This window comes from Papaver somniferum, chromosome 1 (assembly GCF_003573695.1).
Source record: "Papaver somniferum cultivar HN1 chromosome 1, ASM357369v1, whole genome shotgun sequence".
Classification (NCBI taxonomy): Eukaryota; Viridiplantae; Streptophyta; class Magnoliopsida; order Ranunculales; family Papaveraceae; genus Papaver; species Papaver somniferum.
The window spans coordinates 119,227,342-119,236,665 of NC_039358.1; positions in this window are offsets into that span (position 1 = coordinate 119,227,342).

The following is a 9,324-nucleotide window of genomic DNA, read 5'->3' on the forward strand; positions in this document are numbered from 1 at the left end:
TAATCACAAACAATGAGACGAAGGTGTTTGTGATTACTTTTTATATCTTACCTATCGGAGAATTCTCACGATCTCAATCCAATCAATATGATTGTACTGTTACGATAGAAGATGCAAGATCAGATCACACAACTACGATAAAAGTAGTATCGGTCTGGCTTCACAATCCCAATGAAGTCTTTAAGTCGTTAACCTGGTTTTAGAAGAAGAAAACCCAAGGTTAAAGGAGAAACGACTCTAGCACGCAAACTAGTATCACACGTAAGGCGTGGGGATTAGTTTTGCACAATATTAGATGTCTCCTTTATATAGCCTTTTAAATCAGGATTTTGCCTTAGTTATAAAGCAATCAATATTCACCGTTAGATGAAAACCTGATTTAGATTCAAGATAATATTTCTCAACCGTTAGATCGAAAACTTAGCTTGTCATACACAAATGGATGTACGCTTCTAGGTTTGTTAACCACACCCAAACGTGTACATTGTTGGTTCAACAATAGTCTGCCCAAAGAAGTTAACCATATGAGCGTTTCATACCAACCATGTTCTTCTTCACCATAACTAGTTCAATTGACTCAAATGAACTAGTTAAGAGAGTTGTTCAATTGCAAGGAAATCTTATGTAACTACACAAGACGCAATTGAAGCAAAGATGATTTAATTCACTTGAATCGATTCATGAAATTTAATAGCCACGGTTTGCAAATGCATTCCTTAGTATTTTAAGATTAAGTTAAGAAATCATCTTTAGATATATAACCTTCTCAAGTTCGCAGACTAGGTTCGCGGACTTAAGACACCAGATAGAGTTTACAAACTCCAGAAAAAATTCTCGGGTTCGAGAACTACGCCGGTTCGCGGACTTGGCTCACGCAAGTAGTTTGTCAACTCCAGCAGAAATTCTCGGGTTTGAGAACTTCGGCGGTTCGCGGACTGAGTTCGCGGACTTGGCACTTGCCATACTTCTGGTTCTCTTGATCAACAAAGTTCGAAAACTTCGGTTCAAGGAATCCATTGGTTATGTAATCTGAACTCTCATTCCAATCATTGAAACATTCTTAGAAGACGTTTGTAGATGGTGAATTTTCGACAAGGGCTAAAATCGTGAACTCATAATTATACGAAGCTCTGATCCAGCAATCAGACGTGAGTATTGAGACACGGGTCTCTCACCGAATTCTCAACGGAGAGTACTTTCTCTCAGAGTACACGTAGATATGTAGTCTCACGACTGGACAACAACGTATCTCATGAACATTGAACACTTTCATTGATTATTTCTATATAGTTTCACGAGATGGACGGCTCCTAGACAGCTTGCTCCGCTAGTATAGAACGATAACTTCTTCAGGAACAAACAACGAGTTTACCCTGACTATATAAAGGATATGACTTACCGACAAGCTCATATCGGGATAATTAATGCTCCTAGACAGCTTGCTCTGCTAGTATAGAGCCACAAAGTTAATTATTCCTAATTAAGATTAATTCTGCCGTGACATTCACTACTGAATTCCCAGAATAATCTATTATTGCTCCTATTCCATGGTCGAATCCACGACTGGTCCCATGGAATAGAAATAACAATTGCTCCTATTCCATGGTCGAATCCACGACTGGTCCCATGGAATGGCAATAAACAATTGTTCTGATTCTATGATCGAATCCACGGCTTGATCTCATAGAATAGCAATAACTATATTATCTCATTACTCCGATTTCATGATCGAATCCACAACTGGTCTCATAAATGGTAATAGATAAAAACTTAATTACTCTGATTCTATGGTCGAATCTACGATCCCATGGAATGGTAATGCTCACTTTATTATTCTAAATTCGTAGTCGAATCCTCAGCTGATCCTATGAATTAATAATAAACATCTTATTACTCAGTTTTGTGAATTATTCTCCACTGAATTCCACAATTAGTAATAAATAATCAACAACCGAGCGTCTGAGCTACCTATAAGTAAGCCCAGATCCAAATGGTGAAAGTGAGTTCAACGACGATGCACTAAAAGTCACCGCACGAACGAGTATTTTAAAATACGACGAAAAGATTAACCTATTGCAAAATAGGAAGAAAATAATAAATAATCAAAATATTGACCAAGGCGCCAAGGGATTGGACTCATTGACTGGCCGACCGTGCCATGACTAATCCCACACCAGTTTTATATTTTATCATATTTTATCATTTTCCTTCATTTGATGAAAATCCTTTCATTTGAACAAATCTCCTCCGTCTCGAGGAAACTCCTTGACTTCATGGCGTTTTCATAAACCCATGAAAATAATATAAAATTAAGGAAAAATAGTGTGGGGCGTGACCATTGGCCAACCAGCCATGCCCTGGTCCCAGCCGGCCCCACACCTTATGGTTCCTTATTATTTTATTATTATTATTATTATTTCCCTGATTTCATGAAAATTCCTTCAAATCATGGAAAAATACATTAAAAATAATAATATAAAATTAGAGAAACACTTGGGACCGGGCCCCAGCCGGCCGGCCATGCCTCAACCGGTCCCACACGCCCATGTATATTATTATTATTATTTTTAGGATTTCCTTCATCCCATGAAACTCCTTGATTTCATGGTATTTCTCTCAAATTAGGAAAATCCCTTCAAATCATGAAAAAATACATTAAAAATACATAAAAATTAGGGAAACTCGTGGGACCGGGCCCTAGCCGGCCGGCCGCGCCTCCACGGTCCCACACACCCTTGTTTTTATTATTTTAATATTTTTTGCTTCCCTGAACTCATAAAACTCCTTCAATTCATGGAAACTCCCTAAATTCATTAAATTTCTCAAAATTCATGAATTTTTCATAAAATCATCAAATTATTATAAAATTAAGGAAAAGGCACCACGGGACCGTGGCCACGACCGGCCAACGATGCCTTGGCCTCAGCGGTCCCACACCTCCTTATTTTATAATTATTTTCCATCATCTCATGGTGTTTTCCTCAGTTTCGTCGAAACCCTAATTTTGACATATTTTCTCGAATGGATGCTCAATTGCACGCCAGAAAATATAAAAATTCTCAAGATTGAGATGCGGACGCCTTGGGAACACGAGTGCGCTATCTTGACCGACCAAGATTGGCTCTTTGGCTTACATAAGCCGGTCCCATCAAGTTTCACAGTTTTGACCTAATTTGCACAATTGCACGTATTAGGTCCAAGACTCTTCCAAAGACTTTGGATTTTCATGAAGTGATCATCAGGCGGTCACGTGACTACCCAGGGCCGGTTTCATGACCCCATGGTCGGTCCCTCACTCCGTTATAATTAATTAGGTTTTCTCACCTAAGGCTCAGGCAAGCATTTTCGAATAAATGATTAAACCAACATTTAATCATTCTTTCACCAACAAATTGTCAACTCTTCAGGAGTTCTTTGTATTTGCTCACGTGAGCATATGGACACTACATGGTTGATCCACGGTCCCATGGAGTCGCTCCCTCCTTCGTCCCATGGTTAAAATTCTGACGAACCATGAATTGATCATCAATTGATCAAATTAGGGTTTCTGAATCCAATGATCATCATTCCAGATTCCAACCTTAATAATTTTACGACGACCTCATGGTCATTAATTTTATTAATTATGCTCGGTTCAACGACCAGCATTCTAATTAATATTTCTTGGTATGCTGCCAATAATCCATCAGATGAGCAACACATGCTCAGACGATCAAATATTCAACAATTCATCACATGAGCAACACTTGCTCAGATGATAAATATTTGCTCAAACCAAGGAATATTGGTTCAACAATCAATATTCAACTATCCATCGAATGAGCAATACTTGCTCGCTTCATCGTAAGAACTATACCTCTGTCTCATGACATGTTCAACTCATGAGTTTCAGAACATCATGTTCAACTCAGCAACTACATGGACTCATCGTCCCATCAAACCACGAAGTCATCAATTGACTAACATACCACGAGACGTCAATCGTGTCACTTTGGGGGATATCACTTAGGGTTTTGGTCTGGCGGTCTACGACACGTGTGTTCAAACACACGATGGAATGTGAGCAAGTCGTGCAATCAGTTGAAGGAATTCACGAGGTAGTGGGTGGAAAATCGACCAAGTCTCCACACGTTGAGCAACTGGTTTCAAACACGATCTCCAATTCCCCACTCCTTGATTCCATCAACTGTCACACTTCATGGGATCATGGTGTCTAAAATTCCAACAATATAAATAAGTCTCTGAATCATGATTGAATCATCAGCATCGACAGTATCATCAATCTCACGTCTCATCGACAACACGAGATGATCAACTCATCAATTGAGCAACTCCTATCAATTGAGCAATTTCAATCATTCAGAGCTTATCATATTCAGAATTCACACACCCACAATCTTTGATTACCATTGATTCCACACATTTCCCAGCTTCCCTCCTACAGATCAACCCATCCTCTCTTGTGACCGAATTTACTCTGGAACGGTCATTGTCTTGATTTAGGCCAGAGTACTACAGATTGATCTCTCGAATCTAAAACACCCCCTTTACAGCGGTGCATCTGTGTGCGGTTTAACATTTCGCTCGGTTCTAGGAGTCCCCTCCGTACGATCGTCTCCTCAATTCCTTAAAAACCAGCAAATCGTTTTCCCCCATCTACAGATTGGCGACCACAGTGGGAGATCATTCTCTCGGTTGCAATCTCACAATTCCACAAGATGGTTGGTCTTAGGACTAATTCAACTAATTCAGATCAGAATATTTCAAACGGCAACATTCCTCATGTTACACCTGGCGGCATGGAAGGCAGAGGGATACCGACTTTGGCAGAGTTAGCTCAAATCCTAGAGGTCCATACCAGGAACATGGACCTGATGAAGGAGACGATAAACCACATCCTCGACTTTTTCATCTTATTAACATCCGAGTTAGGCGGTATCTCCGCTCCAGAAGCCTCAACACCGGGGACTGAAGCGTCATCTGACCCTCAAATCAACAGCTTCACCACATACGAGGAGCCGGTGGAACAAGAGGTCACACATTTGATTGAAAATCTATGTGAACTCTTACAGTTCTCCAGGGATCAGCGCACAAACACATTTTCAGGACTCAACCAGATATCATCCAGCGTGCAAATAACGCCACCAACACCATCAGTTGAAGAAGTCCCCCTAGTGCTTGGACATTCGATCGACGACATCTCTTTTGGATAAGCAGATCGCATGACGGATGAAGGACACAACCGAGTATTGTATGTTACTGGTTTCATCAAAGGCACCGAATTTAGAAGAGATCTTGTCGACACCGGTGCTTCCACCAACATTATCACTATGAAGACTCTCAGGATGGCCAGATTCCCACAAGGTAAAATCGTTCGCTATCCCATCCTAATTACAGGATTTGAAGGAAGTCAAAGCCATACATATGGATATGCATACATAGATTTGAGGGTTGGGCCAATTCGATTGAAAGAAAAGTTTCATGTGATCGAGCAAGAACCTGAATACCACATAATACTGGGACGCCCATGGCTCCATGATAAAGGTGGTTCCTTCAACATACCATCAATGCATGAAGGCTCTGCTCGACAACAAGATCATTCGCATTCCGGATTCATTATCTCCTTATGCTCCCGTCTATGATAATGAGTTCCTTGAATCTCAAAAAGGCGTTCCGGAACCTCCAAGCAGGATTCGCAGTACTCCACTTCCAAGCTGGAAGACTATCGAGAAGGCTGATAACGATCCGTCATCCTCAACTGCTAAAATGATCAAGTTACCTACCACACCGACTAAACCCCATAATAATCAAGTCTCAACTCCATGGTCAAACTTCACGAACGATCGAGATGTAGAAGGGAGAGTCATTTATCGTCGACGGAAAGATTAGCAATTAATCGGGGAGAACGATGAAAAGTATCCCCACCATGAAGAATCGTGTCAGAGTGAGCTATCACTTGAAGAAGAAGTCCAGGATGCCCCGTGACAACTACATGACGACACTGACTCTACCACTGACGATCTTGAAACAATCAACATTAGGACTGAAGACGATCCAAGGACAATCCTGATCAGTTCAGCACTATTACCAGAGGAGCGAACCGAGCTGATAAAATTGTTGAAAGAATATCAATATGTCTTCGCCTGGACGTACGAAGAAATGCCGGGACTGGATGACAAACTCGTCACCCATCACCTGCACATCGTCCCTGGTTCCAAAGCTGTCAAACAACCACCCAGACAATTTAGACATGAAGTCGAGGAGCAAATCAAGGTCGAAATCCAGAAACTGTTGGCAGCAGGGTTCATCAAGCCTATTCTTCATCCAACGTGGCTAGCAAATGTGGTACCTGTTAAGAAGAAAAATTGTCAAATCAGATGTTGTGTCGACTTCAGGAACTTGAATAAATGTTGTCCAAAGGATGATTTTCCTCTACCCAACATTGACATGCTCGTCGATGCAACCAGTGGTCACGGTATGTTCTCATTCATGGACGGCTATAGTGGGTACAACTAGATCAAGATGTATGAACATGACGCCAACAAGACTGAGTTCTGTACTCCCATTGGGAATTTTCACTACACTGTGATGCCCTTTGGATTAAAGAATGCTGGTGCCACCTATCAACGAGCCATGACTGCCACATTCCACGACATGATGCACAAGCAAGTAAAAGACTATGTTGATGATGTGGTGGTAAAATCGAAGACTCGAGCATCTCATCTCGAAGTTCTAAGGCAGGTGTTTGAAAGATGCAGAGAATACAAATTAAAAATGAATCCTTTAAAGTGCGCATTTGGAGTTTCTTCCGGAAAATTCTTAGGAATCCTGGTCACGGCTGAAGGGATCAAAGTCGACCCAGACAAGGAAAAAGCTATTTACCACCATGCCTCCTCCACGAACCGTGAAGGAACTACAGATCTTTATGGGCAAGGTAAATTATATTCGACGCTTCATTCCTGGATTAGCTCAACTCATTGCTTCGTTCACACCTCTGCTGAAAAAAGGAGCAAGCTTCACCTGGACAGCTGTTAAACAAGAAGATTTCCATAAAATACAACAGATATTATTGTCACCGGCCGTCATGAGGTCTCCAGTGCAGGGGAGACCTCTGATTCTTTACACAGCCTCCAGTGACGTCGCCATCGGTGCACTCCTCGCTCAGGAAGACGACGAAGGAGTTGAACGACCGATTTACTACTTCAGCCGCACAATGAGAGATGCTCAACTCCGATATCCAAAGGCCGAAAGGGCATGCCTGGCATTGGTACATGCAATCCAGAAGTTCAGACATTACTTACTATCTAACAGGGTCGTACTCATCTCCAAAGCTGATCCCATAAAGTCCTTGCTATCAAAGCCAGCCTTGATAGGGAGACCAGCGAAGTGGCTACTCCAGATGTCAGAATTTGACATAGCTTGCACGCCACCTAAAGACATCAAAGGTCAAGCGGTCGCAGACTTGCTCGCTGCTTTTCCAGGGGAAGACACAACAACACTACATAAAGAAGTGCCCGGGGAATTCCCAGACATCTTGGTCATCAAGGAAGAAACATGGATTCTATACTTTGATGGATCTGCCACCCCTTGTAGTGACACCGGAGGAGCGGGCATAGTACTGGTGTCTCCATCTGGTTGAAGTTTTCTCACATTCGTTCAAGTTAGATTTCCACTGCACCAACAACTCAGCAGAATATGAATCCTTCCTATTAGGATTATCCTTGGACAAGCAAGCAGGAGCAACACACCTTGAGATAAGGGGGGATTCAAAATTATTGGTTAACCAGATGAATGGAATGTATTCTCTCAAGGAAATCACACTTGCTCCATTCAGAACTGAAGCTCAACGACTGTTGACCTATTTTGCTGACGCAACGATCGTCCATACTGGACGGACTAACAATAGGCATGCTGATTGCCTAGAAACTCTCGCCTCCAAGCTGCAGTTTGAAGGAGCAGAGAAAACGATCACTGTACAAAGGCGTACCTTATCTTCAACTTGGCTCACTCAGATAGAAGACATTCCAGCAAAATATTGGCGATCACCCATCATTCATGAATTAAGCAGCTCTGTTTCAGAAGGCCAAGTCAGCCTCAAAGAATTGAAGAACTACTTTTTGCTCCATGGAGGACTATACTATCGAAACCCTGATGGATCTCTATCACGATGTCTTGGGAGCAACGAAGCGGAAGAACAACTCAAGCGCATACATGAAGAAATCTGCGGGAAAACGTTAGTGGTAACACTTTACATAAAGCTTCAAAGAATGGGATACTACTGGCCATCCATGGAAACTCAGTCAAGAGCTTTACAAGGATCTTGTCCTGATTGCCAAACACCTCCTCATCACCTATAGATTTTTACAGTCCACCGCACCGGGGACTGGAAGGAGCCTTACATCAAATACCTCCGGGATAACGAACTACCACTGGAAAAGAAGCAAGCAGTCAAACTCATTCAGAAAGCTAAGAGATTCGTCTATCTCGATGAGATCTTATACCGCAAAAGCTTTGGTGGGAATTTACTGAGGTGCTTAGCCGAACACGAAATCCCTACAATCCTGAAGGAATTACATGATGGAGAACATCAAGGAAATAGGAAACTATTTCTTCAAATTCATGAGAAATATTATTGGCCAACCATGGAAGATGATGCAGCCGCACACGTTCAGAGGTGTCACCAATGACAAACCCATGGTAATCTCATCCACACTCCTTGTCTCCCGTTGAATTTTGTGAATAGTCTGTGGCCTTTCTACAACTGAGGACTAGATATCATTGGGAAGATCAATCCAGCATCTTCAAAACAACATGAATACATCATCACTGCGACAGAGTACTTCACCAATTGGGTCGAAGCTATTCCTCTTCGAAGCACCACTGGAGTTACGATTGCCGCCTTCATTAAAGAGCACATAATATGCAGATTCGGAGTTCCTAAGCATATCATCGCAGATAACGAAACTCCTTTTGCCAATCAAGATGTTGAGAAGCTGCTCAATAAATATGGGATCAAACAAATCTTCTCTACACCTTACTATCCACAAGGAAATGGTCAACCAGAAATTACCAACAAGACTTTGATCAGGATTATCAGTCGGACGATTCATGACAATCCTCGATCATGGCATGAGTAATTACCTATGGCTCTATGGGCTTACAAACTGCACCAAGGAGCTCCATCGGTACTTCGCCATATTCCCTTGTCTATGGAGCCGACGCCATACTTTCAGCAGAAATCAAAGTTCCCTTAGCCATGATTGCAGCATCTAGTGGTGTACAATGGGATGAGGATAAAATCTCCAGATCAAGGATCCATGAGCT